Source organism: Capsicum annuum, chromosome 7 (assembly GCF_002878395.1).
Source record: "Capsicum annuum cultivar UCD-10X-F1 chromosome 7, UCD10Xv1.1, whole genome shotgun sequence".
NCBI classification, from domain to species: Eukaryota; Viridiplantae; Streptophyta; class Magnoliopsida; order Solanales; family Solanaceae; genus Capsicum; species Capsicum annuum.
Window position 1 is genome coordinate 108,939,174 of NC_061117.1, and position 18,322 is coordinate 108,957,495.

Here is an 18,322-nt window from a genome sequence, read left to right on the forward strand (position 1 = left end):
TGATATGGTAAGTAGATTATATGTTGGAGGTTCATATAATTATGCTTCAAAAAGGCTTAATTTTGATCTAAAAATAGAACCAATCTTCTAGTTTGACTATCTATTAAGAAACTACCAGTCTTGGAGTTGAAGGCCCTCTCATCATCCTTATGCTATGCATTTTCGGGGGCCGACATCATCTTGTTGATAACTATAATTGCTGACGTGATGGAGACATAGGTTGAGGCATTACTATCAGTGTTACAAAAATTCAAGAGGGCAATTGAATTGACCATTGCAGATATTGTACGATACGAATACCACCAGGTATTTGTACACATAAAATATATCTTAATTTAGATTGCATTCCTAGTATTGAGCATCAATATTGGTTGAATCCTTCTATACAAGAGGCAGTAAAGAAAGAGATTATAAAGTGGTTAGATAATATAGTAAGTTGGTCAACCAGGTTTAATGCATTCCTAAGAAGGATGGAATCATGGTAGTCCCAAATGAAAAGAATGAACTTGTAACCAAGAAACTGGTTACTAGGTGGAGAGTGTGCATGGATTACCTAAATTTGAACACTTAAGACTCAAAAGAACCATTTCCCTATGCTATTTATGAATCAGGCGCTTGATAAGTTAGCAGGCAGGGGTTGGTACTATTTTCTTGATGGGTACTCAGGTTAAAATCAGATTTTGATTACTCTCAAGGACTAGGAAAAGAATACCTTTACCTGACCTTATGGAAATTTTACACTCAAAAGGATGTCGTTTGGAATGTGCAATGCTTTCGCCACCTTTCTAAGATGTATGAAGTCTATATTTTATGACATAGTGGAGGACATGATAGATGTTTTCATGGATGATTTTTTAGTAGTTGGGGACTTTTTTATTGACTATTTGGCCTATTTGGCCTATACTTCAGTGGTGTGAGAAGTGCAACTTGGTGTTGAGTTGGGAGAAGTGCCATTTTATAGTAAGGGGGAGGGATATTGTGCTTGTGCATAAAATGTTAAACTAGGGTATTGAGGTGGATAGAGAAATGGTTGAAGAGATTGAAAATTTGCCTCCTCCAATCTCAGTCAAAGGTATCTAAAGTTTTTTTTTTCATGGTAGGTTTTATAGGTGGTTCATCAAGGATTTCTCTCAGATTGATAATTCTTTTTACAAGATTTTAGAGTAGGAGGTGAAATTTATGTTTGATGATACATGCCTCAAGGGTTTTGAGTACCTTAAGGATCGATTGATTTTGACTCCTATTGTTGTATCGCCTGATTGGTCTATACCATTTAAGGTAATGTGTGATGTGAGTGGAGTGTCTTTGGGTTGTATCCTTGGATAGAGGTATGAACAGATCCTTCACACTATATAAAAGAACTATACAGTTACTGAGCAGGAGTTGCTTGCAATGGTTTTAGCCTTTGAAAAGTTTAGCCTTACTTTATTGGGACAAAATTCACTGTCAATACAGACTATGCATCTTTGAGGTTTCTTATGTTGAAAAAGAATTCAAGGACGAGCATGATACATTGGGTCCTCTTGCTATAAGATTTTAACTTTGAGGTAAAAGATCGAAAGGGCATGGAGAATCAGGTTGTTGATCATTTGTTTCACCTTCAGAAAGAGGATATGAGAAACTAGGGGATGAGCTTGACATGGATAATACTTTTCCAGATGAGCCAGTCTTAGTAGCATCTCAATACTTAATCATGCGCTTTATTGATTTTACCAATTATTTGGCAAGTGATCTTGTTTCTAGATGACCTATCCTTCCAGTAACATAAGAGGTTTATGCATGAGGTGAGGTGGTTTTTTCGGGATGCACCTTATCTGTTTCAAATTTGTGTGGATGGTGTTATTTCGTAATGATTCCTAAGATGAATATGAAGAGCATCCTTAAGTCTTGTCATTCGTCACCCATTGGGGGTCATCATTGTAGAACCCGCACAACCCATAATATTCCGTAGTGTGGTTATTATTAGCCTATGATCTTCAAGGATGCTTCTGACAATGCACAAGCCTGTGACCAGTGCTAGTGTGAAGGCAACATTTCAGAAGGCCATGAACTCGTCATAACTCCTATTTTGGAGTTGAAGCTGTTTGATATATAGGGGATTGATTTCATAGGTCCATTTGTGAGCTCCAATGGCATGAAATAGATTTTGGTAGTGCTTGACTATGTATCTAAATAGGTAGAGGCAGTAGCACTACCCAACAAATCAAATAAGATTAATGTTCTTAATTTTTAAGTTGGTACCTCAATAGGTTTCAAAATTTTCTTAGTTTCCTTGATTACATTATGTTTGGAAAATATAAATTAGCCTTATTCTTGAACAACTTGAATTACTCTGATAAAATTGGGAGTAGAATAAAATTTATTCGACGATTTAAGCGTTGGGGTGACTTAGGAGTCGCTAATGCATATTGAAGTCATATATATGTATGGGAATATGATATTTGAAATCCAACCCTTTTAACACTCATGATTCAGGGATTATGGGATTCATAATGACTCATATGGTCACCTAAAAGACGTTGCTTGACTCGTAATGACTATTAACAGAGGTGCAAAAACAAGTTAATATTTTTTATCATAAAACTCACACAATAAGTCATTGTCACACTATAAGACTTATGGTGAGGAGGCGTGATAACTGGGAGGGGTAAGACACCAAGGAATTAGTTTTGGTCAGATAATAAGTGATGGTAATGAGTCATTATCTGACATAATGAGTCGTTACCTAACCAGTGGCCATTCCTTATGCACCGTCTTACATTACGAGTCTCATAATGACTTGTTACCAGTGGTAATGAGTTGTACCTTGACCCATTGGTACCTAGTCCCCGTAACACTTATGTTAATTTTTCTTATTTTTCTTTTATTTTCTTAGATATACTAACATGTATGTTTCTCCTAGGTACCAACGGAACAATAGAATGCCTCCTCAAAGAAGAAAACTACCAAGAAGAAGGCCCCTCCCCAACTTATCATCTCATAATTAAACCTATTGATGACGAAAAACCAAGTAGGTACATGGAGGAATACCTAATTAGAAGGGCGATGGCACCAAGGGAGAAATTGCCCAGAGGTGCTAAAAATACTACAAAAGAAGTCACACCACCCCTGCTAGGACAAGGATGAAACATGTTAGACAGTCACCATCCCATTCAAAAGAGAATGTTGACGATAGTGAAAATGATAAAGATGATTGAGATTTGGAGTCTGGCACCGAGGATGCAAATAAAGAAGAAAAAATTGAGTCTTTGTTTGGTAAATAGGTAATTTTCATTCATCCAAGAGGGAATTTACAAACTGACTGTACACTTTTTGACTTAGTTCTAGCTCTTAGTACATCTATTTAAATGATGTAACTACTCTACTATGGCTAACTGTAAGAATTACATAGGATAACTAAGTAGTTTATCTAAATATACTTTCCATTTCCTGTGTTATTGTCTTTCCATGTACAATTGAATAACAATGCTTTTATCTCTTTGTGTGATGTCCATTTTCGGATTTGTAAACCTTTTAGCATTCTTTTCAGCCTATACATGATACACTACTGCTGTAAAATAGAATCAAAGTATGCTAGCTCCTCATCTACTATTGGGCATATGTTGTACAAACTTTTGTATATCTTGCTGCCAATATCCTGTCTCTACTAATATCCTAGCCACTTTAGAATGAAGTTCAATAGGTTCTGAGAATAGCTACACTGGAAGAATAGATGTTCAAATGTTTCCTCTTGAGTTGAGCTACATAATACACAATCTTTCTGCATTCTTACTCCCTACTTGCTCACTCTATCCACAATAGATAGTCTATTATGTAATGCCATCTAGAGAATAACGTGTTGTCTGCTTACCAACCCTTTCACCAAGGCCACTTTGTTCTAACTAACCTTTGGGTATTGAGGCCTCATGCTGTGATATGCTTTTATAATGTTAAAACCTTTCTAATTAATCATTTGTTAGAGCTCAGTATGCATATTTATTATACTAGTTAGCTATTTTCTTGCATCAAAAGCCAACTAGATTGATTTGGAGTGTTCATCATATATATGCTTTGCCTTTTTATATAGTAATTATGGATCCATATAATCCACAATTTGTCTTGTTTCTGTTCACAACACATAGTAGTTTACAAATTGCAGCTTTATTCCAATACTTCACATCTATAACATTCAAACCTCCTAAAATTTTGGGTTGAAAAATTGTTTCCCATGTAACTAGTGCTTTCCTGGGCAATTGTTACTCCCTGTCCATAAAAAAGTCTTGGAAACATTGTTAACCATAGTGGTGATCTTCATGGGCAATACAATACGCATCTCAAACAATGCAATTTTTACTAGTTGTAGTAGGCCACTATAAGCTAACTTTTTTGAAGACCAATATTTGATTCTAGTAGTCATTCTCTCCATCAAAGGCATACGTTGATAAATAGAAAGATTCCTTTTAGATAGAGAAACTCCTAGATATTTGAAAGGGAGCTGCACTGGAGCTAGTTGCAATTCCCTTAACATTTGATTCTTGAAATCTGATGACACCCCCACAATGTACAATAAGTATTTTCCATGTTTGCTTATAGGACAAACACTGCTAAGAAGTGATTAAAAGCATCAAACAATAATTTGATAGAGATTTCATCAACCCTATACCCATTAGAAGATCATCAACAAAGCAAATATGAATGATTCCCATCTTGTCATATCTAGGATGATAGTTAAATTGGGGATTAAACCTCAGTTGCTTCAATATTTAATGCAAGTATTCCATGACTAAAACAAATAGCAAAAGGGACATGGGGTTCCCTTGTATTAGTCCCTTCTTTTATGGAAATATTAGAGTCAGACCACCATTAATCAATAATGTATATTGTACTGTTGTCACACATTCCATTATAAGGTTGACTAAGTAAGTTGGTAATCCAAATTCTAGCAGCACCATCTTCAAGAAAGGCCACTCAACTGAGTTATACTCCTTCCTTATATACACCTTAATGGTACATCTTGGTGAAACTCCATTTTGAGAGTATCCTTTTACCTGTTCATGTGCTACCACCATATTATCAAGTATATTTTGATTACTGATGAAAGTTTATTGTGAGGGACTGACTATAAAATCCACCGCAGACTTCAGCTTATTAGTGAGAATCATTGAGATTAGTTTATATATTATTGTGAAGAAAGCATTAGGTTTGTTTTAGACCTTTGGTATCAGTGTGACAATAATAATATTACTCCTTTTAATAGTTTACATGCCTCAAAGCATTGTAAGATACCTTCTGTTACCTCAGAATCTATTATACCCCAGTGTGTTTTAAAGAATTCCTAAGCCTTATATAATCAAGATAGTGCTATCAACCCTTCTATAGGAAAACAAAAGAGTTGGATTTCCTTATAATAATGCAATCTGAGCATCACAGGCATGTTTGAGATGCCTGAATTTGATGCCCGGTTTAGATAGTACCACTTTGAATGTATGACCAGTGCTTCCAACCAATACAATCCGTTATTAGTAAAAGAGTTCTATGCAACTTATTGATAGATCTCAAGAGGTTATATCCATATGTGTATTTATGAAATGGTGGACCCTTGGTTACATTGATGATTAGATGTATTCTGTGAAAATCTCTACACAAACCATTTCCAGATTTCTACATAAGCTAGAGTTCTAGTTATCAGCCAATATGGCTAAGATTGACTACCGTGTGGGAGAGATACAAAAGATAAAGGTAAACCAGATTGGTTTAAAAAAATATTTTGCTCATTTACGATGGATGCATGGAATAATTCCTACAGAGTGGGAAGAGGCTCCTTAGGTGTTTGGTACAGTTGGCTCTAAATCTTGGATTATGAATGTGAGCCTAAACTTAGTAGTGAAGGCTTGGTAGACGCTTCCGCATCATATATTGAGTTCCACTTACGGGGATACTGTAATGAGTACTGATAGAGCCACCCTAATTATGGGTATCATGAAGGGCTATAAGTTTGATATAGCCAAGAGGATAGCCATGGAGATCTATAATTAGGTGGTGGGCCCCAACACAGTCCTGGTATTTTGCACTTGCTGACTTAGATATGTTTAGATAAGGGAGTATCAAAGATTCTAAGAGTTGATCAGCTCATCTGGCCATAAAGTACTAAATATTTAGGCCTTACTTGAGATGCTACAAACCGTATATCCAAAGAAGCTAGGGTAGGGGCCATTTTATTTCCAGAGGCATTTTAGATAGGAGGGCACAATATTGATACTCTAGATTTCACTGATATTGGTGAAACCCCCACTAGGACTGCCCATTCTTAGCCTAAGGCCTCAGATGCGGCAGACACCTCCTAAACTTTGTCTCCACCTTCTAGCCAAACCATTCACTACCAGGCCTGCCCCTATCGACTATGCCTTAGTACCACAAACATTCTTAAATGAGGTAGTAAAAATATTAAGCACTATTGAGAAAAAAATAAAGAATATAGAGAGTGGGGTTAATCCATGGGTGTAGCGAGAAATTAGGGGTGAGATTAGAGGTATATAGACCTAATTTGATGGGTGTAAGTAGTGGATCATTGAGAATTTAGAAGGTGTTTAGTCCCCTAATTTAGTGGGCATATATACGGAGCTAACTGTACTCTAAACTGCAATTAATGAGATGTATGCCAGACCTTTCCCATCGATGCCCATTATTAAGGAGATCGTTGAGTAGGATGTGCCTGATATAAGGAAAGTTGCTGGGACAGATACTGCAGGTGTAGTTGAGGAAGTTAATAGGCCAAAGAAAAACAGAAAGAGAAGCAACAAGAGTGAGAAAGATGATGTTGAGCTTGCCAAGGTATCCAATATTCAAGATGAATTGGATCATTAGATGATTGTCTGGGAAATGGCGATGGGAGCTGGTAGCTCTCGTGTTGCTGCTGAGACAACTACAGATATATCTTAGTTAATTGGGAGCACTGCTCCCCCTACAGGCATCATTGCGCGCACCTGCAACTATTGATTTTAGCATCTTGAACACTATTCGGACTACTATTGAAAAGAGTAGGGCCCATTATGAGGCACCTCATAGTCACACTACATGATTTAGTGAGCACCCAGGTATGTTGTTCCCCTTGTTTGGACATCATGGATGCACTAGGGACATTTCATAGTTTCTTAAGTTGAGGGTGGGGGTATACCATGCCACCGTATATTTTTGTTGTTGTACTTCTTTTTCTATTGTCTGCAGTATGGTAGTAGAACTAGCATGTTACGATAAAATTGTTCAGTGTTATGTTTTGTATTGTGTCATTTTTGTTTTTGTCTAAGTAGGAGAATATAAGCACCTTAGGCAGTTGATATGTTTTGTTTGATTGTGCATTAAATGAGATACCCCTAAAAAAATTGTTTTGAATATGTGTGATATAGATATATATGACCATTCTGAATCTAGTTATGGAATTAGTATTTGGAACATGATAACTATAACTAGCCATTGCATAAACTGGATAGATAGTAGTGTGTGATATAAACTTATTCCAAATGTATGTTATATACTACTTCGTTCCTTTTATGTAGAAAATCCAAAACTTGTATGGTTAGTCTTGCCTAGGTTATAGGAGAGTTGGTTAGGAAAGGATCATAGGCCATTCTTTAAAATAAGTCCAAATATAGCCTAATTGACCAACCAAATGGAATTACATATCCCTTGATCCCCAATTTTTTAGCCTTTTAGACCTATTTTCTTAAGTAAACCATTCACCCTTCCATTTATTTCATAATGAACCTATTTTGGCCCTGGTCCTCCTTGGACATTGTGCACCTCAACTCAGGTAAATTTCCTAAGTTGAGGGTAGCTGTCATAGGGGTACATGATATAAAGTGTGTGTGAAGGAGGGTAAAATAAGAGAAAAGAAAGTAGTACTAGGTGTGGTAGAAAAAAAATAAAAGAAAAATAAAAAAAGAAGAAAGAATGAAAAAAACCACACCCGACCTGAAATTGCATTAAAAGAATAAAAAGGAAGAAATAAGGGTGGATCAAAAAGAAAAGTTGGTTAAGAAGTGGACCCCAAAAAGTAATTGTAGTGCCACGGAGGCGTAGGCATAAAATCCTATATGTACCATACAAGGCCCTAAGCCTATTTTACAAGCCTAGTAAATTCCTATAGTGATCCTAATCTAACTATCCAAAAACTAGGGTAAAGAAAATAAGGGCAAGCCTATGGTATTTTGTCCACACTGTTGATACTTATTTCTGAGTATAAGTGTCTTATGACCATTCCCACAATTGACATGTATACTTTATTTGAGTAGTACTTATTTAATGTGAGGGAGCATGGTTGTGTTGCTAACTGCTATTTTTATGGGTAATGTAGTTTTTATATATGTGTGGTTGTCTACCACTAATGTAATGACATATACTAAAATTTTTTGTCATGTTTTGGTGCATCATGGATCCACACAATTAGTTTTGGAAAGTAAAAGTAAGAGGGACTAATGTTTATGAGCTTAAAAGTATAATTGATTTCCATAGGCACCTTAGGTTCTTCCTTGTTAAGCATCATGTTTGTATTGTGTTATTTTAGTTTACTGAGGACATTCAAACTTTATAAGTTAAAATTTTTGACGTGCCATGGTTTCATGTCACTTTCGATGCTTAAAACAGTGAAAATATGAAAATATTTAGGCCTTTATGTTGGATTTGATATGTGTTTTGTGTATGTTGCAGGTAAATTAAGGTTGGTGGTTATATGGATCAGAAATAGATAAAAAATCTCCATAAAAATCTAAGTGTGTACTGGGTAATGAGTTGCTTAGTCACATAAAAACCCATGACCCAAGTCATGACGTGAAAAATAAGGGAAGCTAACTTCAGGAGCAGAGTCGAGGCTGAATATGACCCCTGATGAGCGATAGCAAGTCATAATGTGGAATCATTTTGAGCACATTAGCCAAAAGTCCTGAAAGTTGACAAGTAAAGTTCTAGTGGAAACGAGTGAGCTCATGAGTCATGATGATAGATAACGTCTCATAATGGAGAGTCGTTCTGAGGATAGAGAAAAAATACTAAAAGCTGAAAGTCACTGGACTCATCATGATCGCAGCCAATGACTCATTATGAGATAATGAGTCCTTACTACTGAAGACAAATGAGAGCTACAATACAGCTAATGAGTCGTTACTAGAAATAACGACTCATTGCTAGAGCGGTGATCACTAGCCGACCTACTTTTCCTATTTTTATTTGTATAGGTTAATTTTGTTATTTTGAGACTCTATAAAAGCCCTCTGGGTCATTATGTAATATTTTAATTACTTTTGACATATTTTTACACACTTTATAGTCTTGTTCTTGGTTTTTGGGATTATTCAATTTGAGACTTTTGATTTTACTCTTTCATTCATATGAGATTAATTCTATGCTTTCTTTATTGAATTCCATGTATTGTTGCATAACCATGAGGGTTAACTTCCTTACTAGGGTTTGGGAACCCTGATGGACGAACAAAGTAGGGGAAATGTGAGATTTATATTGATTTATATTTACACGTGTATTGTGATTTCATTTAAGTTAATTTCTTTGTTAGTGGTGGCTAATACTAAGAACCAGCATGTATTTGAGATAATCTACACAAGAGAGATCGAGAGTGGGAAAAGGGGATTACGATAGTGATTTGAGACTATCAAACCTCATCTAATAGCTTCCAAAAGGTGGTAGCTAAACTAGGATTGAAGACAAGAGATAGTAGAGAGACACCTTTAGACTCACATGGTAAAGGGTGAGATTTATCTACGAGTCCACAAGGCAGTTCGTAATACCTAGCTTATCAGATTCTTGATATGAGACAATGAGATAGTTGGTTAGAGAAAAAGAAACTTATGGAGTTAGGAAGCTAGGGGGAATATAGTCCTAGCGTTCGTCTTTAATTATTTAAAACCAAAAGAACTCTCAATTGGTTACTTTTACTAATTATTGCTAACCCCCATTTACTTGCCCGAACTTTTGTATACTTTAGCAAATTTGAGATACGAGTTTGACCAATTGTCTATGGGATCGACCCCAACCTAGTTGGGTAGCTGTGTTTTACATTGACCATAGTTTACTTCTTTGGAAGTATAGTTTTAAGCTACACCAAATTTTATCACCATTGCTGAGGAATGCGATTACAGAGTTATTGATTAAAGTTGTTGCAGTTTTTGGTTTTAGTTTTTTATTCTTCATTGGGTGTGCTTTAGTGTATTCCTAACACTAGGAGTCAAGGAAATCCCTTACTCCCTCTAAATTCTAATCGAGAGAGAATTCTACATCCTAATTATGCGATGATAGAATGCATACGTAAAGGCCATAGTGAAGAGTTTTGAGATAATCCTAATACTGAGCCTCCCCTATATCTCCTATAGTTTAGGACATTGTTTATCAGTATATGGAACAATTATTTGTAGAAGCTGCTAACTAGACAAATAAAGCAGATGCTTAGTATGTTGTTCGAGAGGTAGAGCTAGCAATGCAGAGACAAAAGGCAGATCATTGAGAAGCACTCGATGCAAATATAGTTAGAGTAAGAGGTGGTAGATCTCAAGTAATTCTAGTCTATTAGTACTTATGATAATATGAAAATCTAGTAGAGGAATTAGGGTATATTGAGCATGACGAGACAAGAGCTATCATTACTCTTGCATTGCTATCGAATGTGAAGTTTGATATCATTAGTGCTATAATCTAGTTGTAGAACCAGATGGGTGTGTTTTCGAGCTTTCCAACTAATGATGCAAATATGCACCTCACAAACTTTATCAGGATCTACACTTCATACACTATACTAGGGGTAGATTAGAAGGCTCTCAAACTCAGATTGTTCCCTTTCTGTCTAACTGATAAAGATACATTGTGGTTGGGGTAACTTCCTCATGGGTCTATTACTACTTAGAACGAATTTCAGAGAAATAGAGATAATTTCTTGACCAGTTTTTCTCCAACCAAGATGCTACAATTGAAAGATGAGATATATAACTTCAGGCATTTGTATTCTGAGTGAATTTATGAGGCATGGTTTTGGTATAAGAAGAAGTTGATGATGGTGCCTAACCACCAGATTTTAAAGAAAAATTTGGTAGAAATAGTCTATAGAGCCCTTAACACCAGTTCTTGAGCCATGGCATACAATATTTCTAGTGGAGCATTCATGCACTTATGCTGGGAGGTAGCATCAAATATGCTAGGTCATTTCTCTCTGACTAACTAAGGGTGGAATACTTGGAAGGTAGAGAGGGCACTGGAACTTATGCTATTACTGTCTCTAATGAGCACAGAGTTGTCGATGTCACATTATCCGAAGAGGTTGCTCAGCTAAGGAGATTAAGGAACACATTTCAGTTTTGACCTAGCAATTAGCATCTCATGCCGCTACAATAAAGTAGTTGAAGCAATTATTTGGTAAAATACCAGCAATCGAAATTAGAGGCAGTCGGGTACCCTTCCAAGAAATATAGTACAAAACCCTAAGAACGATGGTCATTACCTTTTCATCACCACTCGAAGTAGTAAGACAACTGTTGACACCCTATGATCATGTTTGATGAGTCAAAGAATAATAGAATTAATGTAAATGAGGCACCTGAAGCAGAGTCAGAGGAGGTGGTGACTAATTCTAAGTCATCAAAACTGTCAACATTTGTTGAGAAAGAAGTTGTTAAGGATAAATATAAAAGTAAGGTAGATGATCTAGTGTTGAATACTATTCTAAGTCCTCCCCTACCTTTTTATCAGCGTTTGAGAAAAAGCAAAAGGAAGGGAAGTACTAAATTTTTTTGTCTATGCTGAAGGAGTTATCTATTAACATTCCTCTTGTAGAAGCTTTGGAGCAGATGCATGTCTTTTCCATGTTTATGAATGACTTGATCACTTAGAAGCAGACGGTGAGCTTCGAGTCTGTAGATAATGCGTATCTTTGTAGTGTTGTGGCGACCCTATTTTTAGGGGAGAAAAAAGAGGCCCAAGAGCATTCAACATTCCATGCACTATCTGTTCCTTCAATATCTCTCAAGAATTATATTATTATCCATCTCATAACGTTGGTGGTATACCAGTATTTGGGGTTGGGGGACCCAAACCTACATCCATGTGACTGTTGATGGCTGATCAATCTATCGAGAAACCAGTTGGTATTTTGTGTAATGTATTGGTAAAGGTTGCATCCTTTATAATGTTTAATGAATTTGTGATCTTGGATTATGAGGTGGACTTTGAAGTCCTATTATCTCTGAAAGGGCCTTCCTAGCTACGGGAAGGGCCTTGGCTCGCATGGAGATGGGGTAGATGAAGTAAAGACTAAATGATGAGCAAGTCAGTTTAATATTTGTCAATCTATGTTTCAGCCGAAGATTATAAGAATGGTGTACATGATTGACACTATTGATGATTACGAAGTGACTTTTCCTAATAAGGAGAGTCTTGGGGTTGAAGCATCAGCAACAGTCATCATGAATTTTTATAGAGATAGCATCGATGAATATGAAAAGATGGTTAGTACATTCTATGGTAGAGGTTCGTACAATTATGCTCCAAAGAATCTTGATTTTGATCTAAAAAATAGAACCACTCCTCCAGCTACACTATCTATTGACAAGACACTGGTCTTGGATTTGAAGGCCCCCTTATCACACTTGTGCTATGGATTTTTGGGAGGTGATAATTCCTTACAAGTAATTAATACTACTAAATTAATGGAGACAGAAGTTAAGGCATTGTTATTCGATACGATACAAATTGGCAAAAACACCTTTGAGCATATAATTCAAGGCCAACACAAGGGATTCCAAGCCATGACTATCCTGATGATTCCAAGACATGTTTGGAGTACCCTTGTTAATCTCCCATAAGAACAATATCATGTGTGGATGACAGCTTTAAAAGTCGGAGAAGCTATACTTGAAGATGTCTTCCAAAGGATCATTAAGTAACATCATATATGGATGATAACGTGGGCTTTGAGAGAGCATGGGGACCCATTGAACTCTTTGGATCTTGGGTCACTTTTGGACCCAATAACATTTAAGGTCACTTTTGGGCCCATCTTGTAATAAGTATTCCATGGCTATAAATAACTAGGGTTTCCTTCATTTGTACTTAGTTAATGAATGCTGATGTTTTGAATACACTTGAGAGTGTTTTTAAGGAAACTTGTTGGGAATTTCTTTGGTTGTCTAGAAACATGGGTTGCTCGGGTCCATCCCTGTGAGGTCCTCGTGGGGGGTTGGTTCTTGTGATATTTTGATAGGAAGGTCTTCGGGTTGAATATAACCTTAGGTTGTCCTCTCTTTATCAATTTGTGTCAATCTATATATCTTTTACTTTATTATTCCTTTGTTTTCTAATGTTTTCATCTTTCGTATCTTGTCTTGTATCATTTAGTATCAGAGCCGAGCTTGATTTCGTTCCAACGAAGTCAATCTCGGGTCCTGTTGTGTTGAAAAATCAAAAAATACAAAAATAATTTATTCTCGTTTTGAACCTAGGTCAAAATTTTGAGTTTTAGATTTTTGTGTTTTCTTCTATTTTTGGTGTTTGATTCTTGTTCTCTAACACTATTTGAGTCAAAATAAAAAATTTGAGCATAATCCGAGGTGATTTGAGTGACCTACCATGGTTGGAGCTTGAGTTTGAAGAAATTTTGAGATAGGTTCTCAAATTGGCAATTCGTTGTTGAGAATTTAAAGCTTAAATCATTTGGATTGTGTTTGGGATGTTGACGTGAGCTTTGGGTTCGAATTTCATCGAATTTTGAGGTCATTTACTTGAGGGTCAAATTTTGAATGTTCTTGGTGTTCTTCATGTTCTTCAAATATTATTGAAGAAGAACATTCAAAATTAGTGTGTTTGATCCAAAAAAGAGCTAAGAAAGAGGTGTGGTACTTGTTTATTCCAAAGAGTTTCCAATTCTTCCAAAGAATGAAATAATCAAAAGGCATCAAAAAGGAATATTCTGAAGGAAGAGACAAAGGAGAGTACAAAAGAGGGGACCGCAAGAAATTCAAACTATCTTGATCTTGAAAGATCAATTTAAAGGTTTCAACTCCTTGTATTATTTATCCATAGAAAACTAACAACACCTCATGTTGGAGAAAAAGCAGATTGAAATGTTTGCTGGTGATTCTTTAACGCCTTGACGATCCTACACACTGTTCCTTCACACGACAAGTTTCCAACGAATATTTGGATTGTTAAGGTGATTATATTTGTGATTCTCCACGTTTTTGGTAAATCCTTACATAAGAATTCATAAGGAAAGGATTGGACATGAGATGGAACTTGTTAAGGGGACAAACAAATTGAACAAATCGTCAACTTGAGGCAACAACTCAATTCAAATCGGCCAATTATCGTAAGCTCAATTTTTGATTCCTAATTTCTTTCCTTGATTCTTATACATTTTTTCCTTGATTCTAAACTCTAATTAACAACTAGTAATCATCCTACTTAGTTGCGAATTAGTTTTGAGTATGTTTTCTTTTCCTTTTCTTTGCGTGCTTTTCTCTATTAGCTCTTGATTTGTCTCTTTGTTTTCGAATCCTTTATTTTGATCAAGTCATTATTTCTACTAATAATTGACCATTAGTTTATTAATTAGTTATTAAGTCTATTTAATTTTTGTATTTTCTTTTGTGTGTTATTATTGTGTCTTGTTCACTGAGTCAAGTTGTTTGACCGTCAAATACATCATCAACAAGTTAATTTATTTCTTCTGAATTGTGTTAAGAAGCTATGGGTGGAGTAACTCTTGATACCCTATTGGAGGTAATCTTAGGGATAAGGCAAGACATGAAGGGAATAAACCAGAAGTTGTTGAACATCGATTGTAGAATGGAAAGAATAGATGGTAGGTTAGAAAACATTGGGGATAATTCAAAGGCTTCTTATCCTAGTCCTCAACCCCATGTACAAACTCTCGCGAACCTGTCAAATATGACACAAGTTCCACAAACTATTGTACAACCACTCCAACTCCAAATTGATCAAGACAATGCCTACATTGAACCTTTGCTACCCGCTAACCATGATACTAGAATTTTTCCTAATATCATTTCTCCTCTTATGAAGGAACATGAATCATCACCTTCAAAGGAGAAGATAAGAAGAGTGCCTCATGAACATATGCTTGAAGGTCACACGAAACTCTTAAAAAGGATTCCAAACTTGAGAAGTATGATGGAATATCGTCAAAAGATTTAGATTCGAGGTCAAACCCTATTCAAGAGGGGGAAGATGATATGATCAAAATTGGCATCAACACCTTTGGGCATATAATTTGAGGCCAACACAAGGAATTCTAAGCCAAGACTATCTCGAGGATTGCAAGACATGTTTGGAGTACCCTTGTTAAGCTCCCACGAGAACAATATCATGTGTGGGTTATAGCTTGGCCTAGCCAGGGGTGCTGTGACTTCTTCTTTAAAAGCTTTAGCACCTCTGGGTAATTTCTCCTTTGGCATAACCAGCCCTCCAATATGGTACTCCTCCACTGACCCACTTGATTTTTCATCATCAGTGGGTTCATGTTTAAGATGATGATTCAAGGTGGGGGCCTTCTTCATGGGAGCTTGCTTCTTTGAGGATTCATTCTAAGAAAAGGGAAGAAATACAAGAAAAATTTACATAAGTGTAGTAGGGACTAGTTACCTAATGGGTTAGTGTACGACTTGTTACCACTAACAACGAGTTGTTATGAGACTCGTGATGTAAGACTGTGCATATGCAAGTCACTAGCAAGGTAAAGAGTCCTCATAATGTGTCATTATGTTAGACAATGGATCGTTACCAACACTTGTTGTCTGACCAGAACTATTTCCTTAGTGTCTTACCCTTCCCAATCATCACTCCTTCTCACCACGAGTCATATAGTTTGACAATGACTCGTTGTGTGAGTCGTTATGATAATAGAAACCCAACTTCTTTTTTCACCTATTTCCCATTGATTATGATTCAAGTAACAACTACTCTCCTCTAATTTTATCCTTTATACACAATTTATATTTAGTACATTACAAGACTTGGGCATATAAACCCCAAAATAGCCAAACAAATTATGAATTTATGTTATAACCCATGGTCGTATGATTGGGTCAACACTTAAAATTACATATATATGAGTAATGAATTGATCATATACGAGTTAAAAATTTAATACAAAATGTACATGACTATATGAAAATATGATCTTTATTAGAGCTCTAAAAACCTAATTCCAATGGCCATCCTAAAGTCTACCCTCGAACATTTCCAGTAATAGAAATGACTATCACTAACCGTAAATCTTGGCGATGCATAATATATGGCCTTAGAGCCATTAGATTCTCAAATTCCCTTCAAAGTTATTTGTAACTTAATTGAACATATATAGATATACCAAGCAAATGAAAATATCAAAGTATTAGATATTTGAAGACTCAAGTGTAAAGAAAGCTCATAGAACTATTTCAAAAGAGGGAAAATAACAAGTTTCACCCAATATATATGTCATATCATAATACCAGTAATTTTCAAATATTGGGATGGACCAAAATCTTGCGTTAAGTAGGGTTGAAATACAATAATCTAGATAATCAAGATCCATGTTAAAAATTCCCTTCTAGTTCACACGTAATATAAACAACTTCAATAATTAAGAAAACCATAAATCAAAAGTCAAGATGGCAAATGATTTGAATTAAGAGTAATGCTAATATAGTGGTAAAGTCATAAACACAAGAAGAACGAAGTACCTACAAGAATGTTGAATGATCAACAAATCCATATAAGTAATCAACAAATCCATATAAGTAGGCTAGTTAACAATTATCATACAAGAACTATGATATACTAATCCAATGTTACAGGGTGAAAAGAAGTTGATACTAGAGGAAACTACGAAGATAGAAATAACACCAAAAAACAAAGAAAAATACTAAATACAAAAACACAAAACAAGGAAACAAAGACAATGAAAATAAAAGATAAATACATCAACATAAACAGATAAAGAGAGGAAATCCAAAGGATATGTTAAATATAGATAAACACAAAATGATAAAGAGAGGAAAACCAAAGGGTGTGTTAAACCCGAAGACCTTTCTATCAAATTATCACAAACACCAATATCTTACGAAGACCGAGAGTGAAATGAATAACTCACAGCCAATGTTTCTCATAATCAATAAATCTCCCAGAAAGATTCAATAAAAAACTCTCATGTATGTACATTCATTCAAAATCATCTAATCATAAAATGAAGAGAGTTCTAGCAATTTATAGGCCAAGGCCATTAATTATAATTGTGCCCAAAAGTGACCCTAAATGCTATTTGGACCCAAAGTGACCCAAAAGCCAATCACGCATGGCTATGGGCCCAAAGTTACCCAAATAACTTCAGAAAGGCACCTCCTATTCTCCAAGAAATCAACCAAACATAATGTTTCTTGATGGCCCCTTAGATTGGATCAATGGATAGAGTTCCTCTCGTACACCAATCTATTCTCCAATCACATACTTGCTTCCCTAGAATGAACAAGTCTTGAATACATAGGTGTGATTCATGAAGCATAGATCTCAAAAGAGTGGAACAAATTTGGTTTGTATCGTCATCCCTATCTTGGAAAGGACTTTTCCTCGAATCCAACTCTTTTATCGACTTGTTGTCATTCTTTCCAAGCTTGGAATCCTTTGGTAAGAACTCCATTAGGACTTCAAGCTCATTTTCATAGAGCATTCTCTTTGCATCTTCCTTTAAGATTTCTTGTTTATGAACCTACACAAATAAAGGAGTGATACTAGGTAAAATATTGTTTTCTCGGTTAATGGGCCTAATGTTTATTGCATAATTAGATTTGGAATGGTTGAACAATTTCTTGTGGATCTTAGTTTGTATTTTTTTGTGTTGAGGGAATATGTTCTTGAGGTCCTAGGGAACAATTTTAATGGATGAACCCTGTTGTAGTGATGGTTGTTTTTTATGGAATTGGTTGTCCAAGTTTGCCACCTTTTCTATACGTGTCATAGTGCCTTCAATGTATGACAAGGTTCCACTCATTTTATTGAAAACTTGTTGCACTCCTAGGAGGGTCTCTAATATGTTATCAAGGATTCTCCCACCCATATTTCTTAGCACGATTAGGAAAAAGGTTAGAGCAAAGATGGATGACTTATTTAAAGTAAAAGGACTTCACTCAATGAAGTTGACAAAGAAGAAAACAATAAAATACACAAGGAAAGGAATAAAAAAAATGGACGCAAGAACAAATTAAGAAGTAAAGGACTTGAATTAAAAATTTAAACCTAGTAAACAAATGATAAAAGAGAATGGACGAGAACTAATTAAACAACTAAGTAGATCAAA